We start from the raw sequence: 14142 nt of genomic DNA, 5'->3' as shown, positions 1-14142 counted from the left end.
AAAATATCATGGGAAAGCTGAGTGGTACTCTGCCTTCTGCAGGCCAGGGGAGAAGAGCAGGAGATGCTACACAACTGGGCTCCTTGATAGCAGTGGGATAATAGGATCTGATGTTGTAGGGTCCAGGTGGCTGCACTTAATAGAGTGCAGTCAAGTGCACACAATTATTGTAATGAGTGTCAAGGTCTGAGCAGTAGCAGAGAGGCCTGGCCTGTAGGGAGCTATGAAAATGGTTACTAGGACACGGTATTCTTGGGGGCAAGATAGACAGGCAGCCACCAAGAACAATACCTATTTTATACAACAAGTAAGTCAAGAATAGATGATCAGGAGGCTGAGGAAAGCTACCCCATATGATGCTAAATGGTCGGCATCCTTGCTCAGTTTCCAGATGTGAGCCAGTTCTTGGGCCCAGAATCTAATGGAGAATGGAGAAGAGGTGGGTCGAAATGAAGAAGGATTCTCAACACTGGCAAGAACATACCATAGGGATTACCCAATCTTCCCCGGAGGGACCTACCACCATTTTCTCAGGTAAATGTATGCTGAGGAAAGAGAAATAGTATGTAGGCCTTTCAAGAACTGTTAGATACTGGGTCCATGCTGACATTGATATTCCGGGATACAAAGTTATCCTGCCCCCCATTAGAGTGGGATATATGGGGTTCACATAATATGTGGAATCTTGACCCAGGCCTGGCTCGTAGTGGGTCTCCTAGGTTCTCATCATGGTTAAGAGCAGTATTTCCAAGTGGAAATATGCTGGCTTCAGAACCTTAAGGTATCTAACAGGCATTGTGTTTGCTTTTTAGTGATAGAAGGTACCAGGTACAATGTTTCTTCTACTGTGGAGAGAATATCCTAGCACAACCCAGACCAGCAAATCCCTAATAACATTACTAATAGGGGAGCCCTTAGTGTTCATAGGGTTTATCTTCCATCCTCTGAAGCCCATTCTTACCAAGGCCCCTGATGTCATTGCCATTTTTTGTCCCTCCTTGATCAATTAACATTATATCAATAGAATGGACCAATGTAATATTCTGTGAAAAGGCCAGATAGACCAGGGCCATTTGGAGGGTGGAAGGGATGACAGGTGACAATGTAAATGTATTCTGTGGTCAGTCAGTCCCAGGTGAGCAAGATCTGTTTCTGAACCTCTTTTCTGATAAAGAGGAAAAATAATGCATTTGCCAGATCAATAGCATGGATGCTCTTTGGAGGTGGCCACAGGCCTCATTCTGGAAGGAAGCAAAATCTTAGGCGTGGAAGCTCCCTGAGGTCAAGGGCAATGCCGCAAGAGGAGTGCAGCTATGCGCAGCCAGAGCTAATACTCCCCTGTGGCTGCTGAGTGGGTGATGGGTCCTGACAAGGAGATCTGAGTGGGGACCACAGTAGCTATTACAATAACTAATTCCCATAGTCTTAGTGAGAATAAGTTATGTAAAACCCAGAAAGCATTATTAAGATTTTAATATTACATTTAGTTACTGGATTGGAGGAGAAGAAATCTAAATCTATTAAGTAATTTATTTTTTGGAAAGTTCTATTATTCCTATCAGTACCTTTTTCCTTATTGAAGTGGATCAGAAACCCAGAGTGTTTAGCAAGATCTTCTGTGTATTTTTTTCCAGTTACTATATACTCTCAGTGTGTGTATTTTAGGTTAATTTGACCTTGTCACTTGAAAAGGGTTCTCACTTGGATCCTGGAATCAATATATCGATGTGAATAGCCTTGGCCATACACAGAATGCTGACACTTTCCAGCAGGGGGGAAGACTTACCAATAAGAATTCAACACAGAGGACCTGGCAGACTTTTGCAGGTAGAAGGAACAGCAACCTGAATTAAGGCTTGTCTGTGATAGTGTTCCAGCCAGGACTAAATGCGAAAATACACATACTGATTGACCTCGCTCCTCCAGCCTCGCAGTTCGTATGGTGGTGTAGATGAGAACAAGTTGATTTCTTTGTTTCTGCCTTCTGTAGTGCAGACAATTTCCCTTGGCCCTTGGGCAGCATTCCGAGAGGCAGAAGAGCTCATCTTGAAGTCTTATCATAGACTTTGCCTTGGTGAATAAAGAATAAAATCTCACTCTGCCCATCTTTCCCACATGCTTGGGATCTAAACGTTGGAGAAGCAACTCACAGTTTCCCTAGGTCTCAGTCCCACTGTTTGGAAATGAAGAAGTTGAACCCATGATAAGTGTGGACACTTCCATCTCTGAAATTGTTCTCATGGTCCTGAGATCATCTTTCTGTACTTAGATTATCCTAAAATTGACTTTCACTACCATTGGCCAATGCATCCCACATTCAATGGTGTTTGAAACAAAATCATAGTATTATTATTTTATAAAAGTAATACATGATTTTCAGAAATAAGCGTCTCCAGACGTAGAGAATGGACTTGAGGACATGGGGAGGGGGAAGGGGAAGCTGGGACTAAATGAGAGAGTGGCATGGACATATATACACTACCAAATGTAAAATAGATAGCTAGTGGGAAGCAGCCACATAGCACAGAGAGATCAGCTCGGTGCTTTGTAACCACCTAGAGGGGTGGGATAGGGAGGGTGGGAGGGAGACTCAAGAGGGAAGAGATATGGGGATATGTGTATATGTATAGCTGATTCACTATGTTATAAAGCAGAAACTAACACACCATTGTAAAGCAAATTATACTCCAATAAAGATGTTAAAAAAATAAAAAAAGCGTCTCTAGGAATCCAAACACTTAAAAGTAATGGTTAAAGCACAAAATTACCAATTGAAACTAGGAACTAGGGAGGTGGTGTTCCTTTCCCCAAACTCATTTGTGAAAAGAAGCTGGAAAAATCTACTGCGGACAGTTACCAGAATCTATGACTTCCATGAGGCTGCATCTTTAGAGAGGGGATGAAAGGACATAGATGTAGACTTAAGACCAAATTCGAGACAAACCACCCATGGGCACAGTTATGAGATCTATGATATCTTAAGATCACTAATATAAGACTAAGTTCTGAGCTGAGAGCTTGGAAGAAACTGAGTAAAGACAGAGGCTGCCAACTAGAGAGTAGGCGTAAGTGAAGAGTAAAAAGGAGATATTCTCCCCTCCACATGTAGCCGCAAACCACAATCCCAAACACAAGTAAACAACTCACGCTAAGAAAAAATGCAAAATGTCAATAACCAGAACATAAATGTTCTCTAGATGATATTAAATAAATAAAGCATTCTGAGAAATTTCTATAAATGTTCACATAATCAAGGAGTTAAGTGTATAGTGAGTATCAACGGAAAAGAAAAAAAACAGGCATGAAACAAGAGCAGGTAGAAAAATTAGAAATGTAGTTACTGAAGTACATATTTTTTTAAAAAAATAGTTAAACTCTAGACTGAACACAGACATAAAACTAGTAAACTGAGAGGTAGTACTAAGGGAATTATGTAGAATATGTGGACAGACAGAGATTTTCAAAAATACATAATGCATACTTAAGAGGCATGGGGCACAAATTTTGAGACACCAACATATATATAAAAGAATTTTAATGATAAAAGGATAGAGGAGCTTCCCAAGAAACCATATTTGGAGACATAATGGGTAAGGATTTTCCATACTAAAATAAGATGAGTTTCAGATTGAAATTGCGGTCTGTATGATGAGAAGGATGAAGAAAAATAATCTGTAGACACAATGCAGTGAAACTGCAGACCACCAAGGAAAGAGGGCCTGTTGAAAAGCTACCAGAAAACTGAATGAAAAGAGAGGGAATTGGCTCTCTTCTTAATGGAGATGGAGGGGGTCTTGGTCTATTTTGTGGTATTTAATTATGTTTTCCATAAATAGGTAAAACTATACTATACTGTTTAGAGGTATAAATACCCCCTGGTAAAACTCCTCTAATTAAAAAAAAAAACTCAAAACATGACAATCCTAAATGTCAAGATATTGGTTACTCTCGAGAGAAGAGAAGAGACTGTGATTGGGACCGGACACATCATTAGCTTCTAAGATGCTGGTGATATTTTATGGGTTGGCTGAGATAGTAGTTATATGGGTACTTACCTTCCTTAAACAAGGCGTAAATATTTAATGCACCTTTCTGAATGTGTCATATATCTGAAATATTTTAAATGTGGAAATTTAAAAAATTCCTACCAGAAATGGCAGATTTCTAACTAAAAACAAAAAAAGTAGACTGACAGTTTTCTCAACAGTATAATAAAGGGCAGAAGACAAGGTAGTATCTTTACAGTGTGAAGGAAACATGATCGACAACTCAGAATTTTATACCCACCTATAACTTATCATTTAAAAAATAAGGGGTAAAATGAAGACATTTTCAAATAGACAAAGATTAAGAAAGTTAACCATTTGTTCATAATCTCTCTCTGAAAGATATTTTAAAAGTAATACTTCAGCATGAAGGAAAGGAAATGCTGAGGAAAAAAAGCAAGAATGCAAGAAATAACAGTGAAAGCGACATAAATAAAATAGAATCATAAATTTGGTTAACTGGTAAAAATTACTGTTTTCATTAAAAATTAGCAATACAGTCTCTAAACACCTAGCAAGATGCTGGGAGGCGAGATACTTGACATAAATGTAATTAAAGTGTGTTCAAGTTCTTACCTTTTCAGAAGTTAGCTACAGATACTCAATAACTTTAGACTTTGTTAGGAAAATTATAGTTAATTATGTATTTTAAAATAATGAATATTTATTATAGAAAATTTGGAAAATAAAGAATGGATCAATATAGAAATGAAAATCTAATATAACATTGTTACCGAGAGACAAAAAATATCAATATTTGATATAATTCTTTAACATATATATGTAATTTCCTTATGATGTATGTAATCCCTTCATATATATTTGTGAAGGGATTACATAATGTATATATATATGAGGGTATGTGTGTATATATATATATATATTTATATATATAGAGAGAGAGATCTCCACAAAATTTTACAATGTTGTTATACTGCACACACATGGTCCAAATGTCAGCTGCATCCCGCCCTGCCATCACGCATATCTGTGAAGCTGCCCAAATTCCAATAGCAGGGCTGACTGTCATTTGAAGTCCTCTACTATTCCTGTCCTTTCCCCAGCTTTCTGTGTCTCTCTCTCTGTCTCTCTCTCCCCTTTCTCTCTCTCTCTCCTCTCCTCTCTCTCTCTCTTCTCTCTGTCTCTCTCTCTCTCTCTCCTCTCTCCCTCTCTGTTCTCTCTTTCTCCCTGCCCCTCTGTTCTTTCTCTGTCTCTCCCTCTGTTCTCTCTCTCTCTGCTCTTCTCTCCGTTACCTGTGTTACAACCTCATCCCTCCTTATGTTTCATGCAGCCCGATGCCACTGTCACTCAGGTTCCCTCAGGATTGACCTTTTTCATGCCAACAACTTAAAAGTGTATTTTTCCAGTAAATGTATTCACTTCCCTAACATAATATAGTCTCACTTCCTTACATTATTTGGTATCCCTTTCAGCACCCATTTTTTAAAAAACTGAATATGTTAAGGAGAATAATACTTGAAATTATGATTTTTGTTATTGGCCACACGATATTAAATAAATATGCAGTATTTGCTTATATTCCTCACCAGTATACAGAGGTCTTATTACAGTTCCTTAGGACATGTTGACTCTGATATGTCCTTAGAAGAAACATTAGGAATGTTCATTTCTCTCATCCAGTGACCTCACTTTTCAGGCTTTGTCATGTATCGAATATTTTCCTTTTCCAAGTAAGGATTGGTAAGCATCTAATCTAGCAGTGAGTAAACATATATCTCCACTTCTTAAAAGCGGTTAGCCCCATGATAAAAATGAGCAGCTCTCTAACAGTCAGGCCATACACCTGAGGAAATCATGTATATGAAGTATTAAAAATAATTAATAAAATCTCCCATTTCCACTTGAAATGCTAGAGTTCACTTCAAGAAGGAGTTTTGTTATCATCTCGTAAGTCTTAAAAGTCCCCAGTACATACATTATTGTCAGTGCACACCTTCAAACTCACCTAAACTTATGTGCTATACTAGGTTTATAAGAAATATGAGTCCTGTCTCTGAGCAGTTTAATATGAAGAATAAATCTGAAGTAGATTTATCCAGAACCTCACAACTAGTACATCTACTCCTAGGGGGGGAAAAAAACAGGCATAAGTTAGTTTTTATGAGCCTTGTGGCCAAGATTTCATTTTATGTTTCATCCAAAAGGCATGATAAACAGTCTTGTCAACAAGTTAGTACTTGTTAGCACTTTAGGAACTTTACATAAACTCCGATTGTATAATGTTGGCAAAGCTTTAAAAAATTATTCATTTCAAGAAGCATTTGGCTTGTTACTAATAAACAGATTGGCTTTCCAATGTAGGGTACAAATACTAGAGTTGATTAACTGCTCTCTGCTTTTGTTCTCTCCTAAACTTTTCCCCCCCAGTCAGATTACCATGGAAGTTGTAATAAAATGTGTAGCTGGTGCTTCATTCACATTTCAGTATGATTTTGTTACTATTCAAGCCAGTGAATAGAAAACAGATTTACATCATGCCAGGCAGATGCAATCCAGAATGTTAACTACTTGTCATACATGGAGATGTATTTTCTCTCCCTTGGGAATAGGAGTTCTCATTTCTCCTTACTGTAGAGCAGTAACATTTTTTGTCTTTCAGCAAAAGCTACAAGGCATTCATGGGAATGATGTCTTTTCTCAGAATAGAGTATTACAGCTTATAGTTTCTCTCATGGGCTTTATCTCTGCCTTTAGACTATGTGACAGAGATTCTCTCTGGCAAGGAGTCTGGATAGTGAAGAGAAATTAAATCATGCAGGTGCAATCTCCTTTTTCCTATCACAGCCCACAGGGACCCCGTATCAAAGCACTGGGTACCCTTAGTAGAATTCCCTGGTGAGCAAGGGGGTAAGCTACTAAAAGTGCCAGAGGCCAAGAGATAAAACACACACACACACACACACACACACACACACACACACACAAAACACTGGCAGATGGAGTTTTATCAGTCAGCCTTAATAGAATCCACACACTGGAATTCTGTTCCCCAAAGTCAATTTTAAACCCAGATGACAGTTTGGAGCATGCCCAGGAAGTACTCTTGCTGACAACTTGGGAGCTCTCATTCTCTGTTCTCCGTGTTAACTCCCCTCAGTGACAACCAGTGAGAGGCAAGAAAACTTTTAAAGAAGTTACGAAAATATTTTTAAGTGGGTAATGGGGACTAATATCAGGGTTCTGTATTTTTTTTTTGTACTAATACTGACAAATTTACCTTTCAAGTTTTGCAGCCAAGTGAACTGACTGCTTATGTAAGTGTCGTTGATGGTGTGGCACTGTTGACTTATCCTGAAAGGTGAACTGTGAAGCAATTTGGAAGGGCAGAAAAATCATTGTGCTAGAAATCTGGATGGATGAGCCATACAGCTTCTCTGGAATGTAGTTTTCTTACCTGCAAAATATAAGGGTCTGATACACTTTGCTCATTCTAGCTATAATTCTTAGATTCCATGACTCAAATGCATGGTCTATGTGTAGAAGGAGCATGGAGTAGGAGAGCATGAAAGAAAAGGAACACAGACCTTAGAGGCAGCGAAGATTATCTTGGATATCTTCAAATCCTGGTTCCACTACATGTTAGATGGACGCAATCCCTTAATCTCCTTGAACATGTTTCTCCATTTGTAGAGAGGAGATAACAGTGCATACCCCCAAGGTATTGTTAGTGTTAAATATAAAAATATAAATAAAGAAAAAGCTTGACCACTTACTGGCACAGAATATGCAAACTAAAAATGGCAATTGTATTCCTTTCGGTATCTAAGTTTTTCACATAGAAGTTTGAAAACCATTCATTTATGTATGACAAAGAAATAAAAGAGTAGTACACTTTAGTTGAAAGAACTGTGGACTAAAATTAGAAATTCTGGATTTAAATCCTGCTGTGTGGATGACAATAAAAATACAACATACCAAAACTTGTGGAATGAAACTAAAGATGTTCTTTAGAGTGTAATTCATAGTATATGTATACTTTTTTTTAAAGAAAGGCTAAAAATTAATTATCTTAGACTCAAAATCAAGATGTTAGGAAAAAAATAGTTTAATAAACCTAAAGAAAATAGAAAAAAATGAAACAATCAATGTGAGAGTAGAAATTAATGAAGTGGAAAACAAATATACAATAGACTAGGCAAAAATTTCTTAAATAGGACCAAAAAAGTACTAATCATAAAATAATTGATTGATAGAAGAAATCCTATTAAAATTAAGACCTTTACTTGTCAAATACATGTTTGAAAATAAAAAGGCAAGTCACAGGGTGGAGAGAGATATTTGCAATACATAATTTCATCAAAAGATTCACATCCAGAATATATAAAGATGCTAGACAAATCAATAAGAAAGAAAGTTCAGTAGAAAAAAATAGGCAATGGTCTTGAAGAAGCAATTCACAAAGGGGTTATCCATATGGCCAATAAATATATCTAAAGGTACTCAACTTCATGAGTCATCATGAATATGCAAATTAAAACTACAAAAAGGTACCATAGCAGACTCACCGTAATTGCTAAAATGAACATTTTAAGTGTTAACAAGAATGTGAAACAATTAGAACTCTCACACACTTCTGGTAGAAGTGTAAATTGGAACAATCATTTTAGGAATCTGTTTGGCAATACCTACTAAAGCTGAGTATATGTGTGTATCCCAGGACCCAACATCTCCACACCTAGTTACATACCCAGGAGATAAATACATGTTCATGAACATTCATTGTAGCACTATTTGTAACAGCCTCAAACTGCAAAAAATCTAAATGTCCATCAGCAGTAAGGCAGATAAATAAATGGTGATATATTTAGAGTATGAGACAACAAGCATAGTGAACAAACTTGCACGTACAACATGTATGAATCTCACACACGTGATGATGAGTGAAAGAAACTGGTCTTAAAAAAAATACTGTATCATTTCATTTATATGAAGTTCAAAAGTAAGGAAAAGTAATCTATGATACTATTTAGAATAACGGTTAATTGGTGGAAAAGTATTTGCTGAGAAAGGCTTCTGGGTTGCAGGTGTTTTTTTAATTTTTTTGATTTGGGTGACAGTCACATAAATATATTCAATCTGTGAAATTCATCCAGCTAGATACTTAATGATGGGTGGGCATTTTTGTATGCTTGTTATACTCCAATAAAAGGTTTCCTTATAAAAATAGTGGCTCTGTGACTTTTTAGCTTTTTGTTCTTTGTAAAATCACTTATAGTCTATATCTTATTTCTCCTATTTCTGAAATAGAGGTGGATGAATAACTATTTCACAGCATGTAAAATAGAATTTTGTCTCTGTTTCTCTTTAAAGTACAGCGTGGTCAATTGGTCAGCATGTTCTAGGTTCTGGGGATGCAATGGTGAACCAGATAGTTTCCCTGCCTTGATTGAAGTTGCATTTTGTTTGATTATTTGTAGATATGAGGACAAGGATCCCATTTGATCCAACCTGAATTCAACCTTCTCTTTTAACTTCCATACAAAGCATCGCTAAGAAAGTGGCAAAAAGCAGTAAAATTCATACCCGATAAAGATAAAATGACATGAATTTCACCCTTTCCCCCCTTTGTCCCTTCACTGTGATATAGAGAGTATGTATAAGGTAGCCAGGACAAAGTTGAGAGCAAAAGATCTTGAGGTTAAATAATGAAGATGAAAGTTACCAGGGTAGTGTAGTTAAAAATCTTGGTGATGTTGAAAGCACTAGTGTTCTTCAAGCCTAATCTTTGTAGAGTTTTACTTTCCTCCTTGTCTTTTAGTTCACCATTCAGCCCTGATCGAACTTTCAAATGCAGTTACTTGCACATACTCACCTAAGATGCAGCTTACAGGGACCTTCCTGGTGACTTTCCTGGCCCAGTGCTTTCAGTACACATCTTTACCGGCCCATGGCTTGAACCTAAAGAGAAACTGGTAAACTATTACATTCCCAAGGCCACTTCCTACAGGGTTTGGGGGTCTCAACAGGAATCTCTACACCCTGATGGTGAATTACCTAGCAATGATATTAGAACACCATGGTGCATACGTAAAGAAGTGAAGAGAAAATAATTATTTCTTTAATACCTGGGCAATTGACCCAACTGCCAAAGCATGTGCATTCTCTTTAACCTGAGAGTTGGTCTAGCTTCTCTTCCAGTTCCCCAAGAAACAGTGAAATATTCAGAAACTTTTGAGTACCATTCAGCATTCAGGGTAGGTGAAAAGGGAAGGTGGCTGGGGGAGAAAACTGAAAACTCCTGAGCTCAGTAATGCTGAATTACTGTGGCTCATTAGGAATTATCAAAAGCCTTCTTTAGTAGAAATGATTTAATTTCACACAGAACAGACTGTGTTTTTCTAATATAACTCTCACATTGTGAAATGAAGACATGAGGCGGGAGTCTGGCTTATTTCACTCAGTATAAATATTCTGGGATTCATCCATGTTGTTTTGTGTGGAGTCCATTCATTTTTATCGCTGAGTAGTATTCCATTGTATGGATATACAACAAGTATTCTGTTGATGGGTATTTGAGCTGTCCAGGTTTCAGTTGTTACAAATAAGGTTGCTAAGAACATTTGGATATAAACATTCTTTGTATACATGTATTTTTATTTTTATTGTGTAAATATCTAGTAGTCAAATATTCGAGTCATATGGTTTGTTTACCATTTTAAAAAACTGCAAACTGTTTTACAAAGTGGTCGTACAATTTTGGTCATAGAATTTTACTTTGCATCTGTGTATAAGAGTTCCAGTGGACTCTACATACTTGTCAATGCTTGTTATTGTCTGTTCTTTTTTCACTTCAGCCATTCTGTGTATTGGATTGTGTTGTACTAGCTCTTTGTGGTTTTAATTTGCATTTCCCTAATGACTAGAGATGTTGGGTGTCTTTTCACGTGCTTATTTGCCATCTGTTTATCTTCTTCGGTGAATTGTCTGCTCAGATCTTTTGCCCACTTTTGGGGGTTATTTGTATATTTGTAGAGTGCATAGTAAGGTACATAGAAGGCTCTGGAAAAGAAGCAAAGAAACCTTAGGTGTGAACAATATTGTATGCCAGAGATATCTAGCACCAGCTTCCTTTATTCAGGTTAACATAGTCTTACTTTACCCCTTTCTTCTCCAAATGCATTTGATAGATTTCATGATGTACATGCCAGCATTACTTCCTTGGTCTTTTCTTGAGATGAGTTCAAGCCTGGGACCTTTTCTGTGGAACAATGTTGAGTAGAGAGAAAAGCTTCTGTTGAACAGGACTAAGTTCAAATGTTGGTTCTATTCCATGCTAGTTGAGTCACTGTGGGGAAATCCCTTATGTCTCTGAGTATGGACAACTGTGGGGGGGGGTCAATGTGGAGGTGACGGCATCCGCTTTACAGAACTATCATGAGGATCAAAAGGAGGTAAGGAAAGGAAGCATCCAAGACTGTGTTGAACTTGTGTTGTTTTAAATTTCTTTGTCTTTTTTTTTCCTCTGTAACTTGAGTGGGAGACAAGCAGAGATGGGTATAGGGCTTGAGAAAACAAGTACATGATATTCTTCAGGGTACTCTTTTAAATACTCCTTAAGTAGATACCTTTATAATTATACAGGTAGGAGTGAAAGTTCTGCCACCTAGAAGTATAGGATGCCGGTGAGCTAAAGGTACCTGGCACTACGCACCAGACTTTGTATAAATCAGCCCAGGGAATACAGAAGATGAAGAATCTTCTTTCAGGTACCCGAAGCCTCACTAGGGACACAGAATATATCCCCATAATTCTTCTTTATTATTTCAAGTTACATGAAATGTTTACTTGGAAACAGAGGACCTCCTCTGGCTAATGCTGAGTGATGTTGATGTTTTTATGAAAAAAGGAGATGATATTGTTAGATGGGGAGTAGAGTGGGGAATTGGGATTTGAGGAGCCTCGATAGTGCTAAATATTTTTAATGCATTTAAACCTGATCCAAAGTCCCTTGTGGCCAATTGTATCATTTGTTCATAAGTATTCATTCCTTAGGCTTGCTTTCTCTTGATTGGAATACCCTTCTGTGTGGCCTTTTCTAACACTAAATATGTCATTTTAAGTCTCCAATTCTTCAACACTGAGTGGGTGTCCAACAATTCAGTTCTGACACTGATTACCATAGTTAGTGCAGACCCCATGGGTTAAAGGCTCTGTCCCACAAGACTGCCCCACTTCAGATGTCAGCTGCAAATGGCAGCCCCGTGACCCACACTTCTGCCTGCTGACTACCAGTTCAGGGGTTCCAACAGCCCCCTCGCTCAGGTTCCATAATTTGCTAGAATGATTCACAGAACTCAGGAAAGCACTTCACTTAAGCAACCGGTTTATTATAAAGGATACAATTCAAGAACAGCCAAACGGAAGAGATGGGTAGGGCAAGGTGGGAGGGCGGAGGTGCAGAACTTCCGTGCTCTCTCCAGGCACACCACCATCCCAGCACATCAATGGTTCCACCAACCAGGAAGCTCCTTGAACCCATCAAGGCGTTCTTATGGGGCTTTCATCACATGGGCACACTTGGTTAAATCCTTAGACATCTGTGATTGAACTCAACTGCCATCTCCTTGTCCCTCCCTGGAGGGGCGGTCGGGCTGAAAGTTCTCATTCTGTATTCACGTGGCTGATTTTTCTGGTGACCAGTCCCCATCCTAAAGCTACCTAGGACCTCCTTCCCTGTGATTCATTTCATTAGCATACAAAAACCCCCACTAAAATCCAAGAGTTTGGGGAGCTCTGTGCCAACAACCAGGGACAAGGAAAAAATATCAATATCTATATATATATATATTTACTGTACCACACCTTCCAGGCTCCATTGACTCTGGGCTTGGTTATCTGACTTGCGTGGAACAATGAAATGTGTGCAGCTTGGCAGCTCCACGTGAAGGATTTAAGAGGAATTCCATGTTTTTGCTCATCCTCTTGAACTTCTGCACTCTATCGCCAGAATAGCACACCCCAAATAGTGGCTGCACCTTGAGCCTGGTTCCCAGAATAAGGACTTAACAGAGCAGACCTGAACCCAAACGTGGCACCAAGCCCATCCAAGCCCTGTTGGACGCAGCAGAGCAATACCCAATCCACAGACCCACGAGTAAGAAAGACAGGTTTGTGTTATAAACTGCTGAGATCTTGAGTTTGCTTGCTGCCACAGCAAAAAACTGACAAATGTATACATCAACGTGCATTATTTCATGTTTATCCTTTGCTTACTGCTGGATTTTAAACACAGTTGTACATGTTCGAAATAAATCATATTTCACTAAATTCAGAATTGCCATCCATTGAATATTTATTTATTTTTAACATCTTTATTGGAGTATAATTGCTTTACCTTGTTGTGTTAGTTGCTGCTGTATAAAAAAGTGAATCAGCTATACTTATACATATATGCCTGTATCCCCTCCCTCTTGCGTCTCCCTCCCACCCTCCCTATCCCACCCCTCTAGGTGGTCACAGAGCACCGAGCTGATCTCCCTGTGCTATGTGGCTGCTTCCCACTAGCTATCTATTTTACATTTGGTAGTGTATATATGTCCATGCCACTCTCTCACTTCATCCCAGCTTACCCTTCCCCCTCCCCGTGTCCTCAAGTCCATTCTCTACATCTGCGTCTTTATTCCTGTCCTGCGCCTAGGTTCTACAGAACCATTTTTTCTTTTTAGATTCCATATATATGTTAGCATACGGTATTTGTTTTTCTCTTTCTGACTTATTTCACTCTGTATGACAGACTCTAAGTCCATCCACCTCACTACAGATAACTCAATTTCATTTCTTTTTATGGCTGAGTAATATTCCATTGTATATATGTGCCATATCTTCTTTATCCATTCATCTGTCGATGGACACTTAGGTTGCTTCCATGTCCTGGCTATTGTAAATAGTGCTGCAATGAACATTGTGGTACATGACTCTTTTTGATTTATGGTTTTCTCAGGGTATATGCCAAGTAGTGGGATTGCTGGGTCATATGGTAGTTATATTTTTAGTTTTTTAAGGAACTTCCATACTATTCTCCATAGTGGCTCTATCAATTTACATTCCCACCAACAGTGCAAGAGGGTTACCTTTT

The sequence above is a fragment of the Eubalaena glacialis genome, chromosome 20 (assembly GCF_028564815.1).
Source record: "Eubalaena glacialis isolate mEubGla1 chromosome 20, mEubGla1.1.hap2.+ XY, whole genome shotgun sequence".
NCBI lineage: Eukaryota > Metazoa > Chordata > Mammalia > Artiodactyla > Balaenidae > Eubalaena > Eubalaena glacialis.
This window is presented reverse-complemented; position numbering follows the sequence as displayed.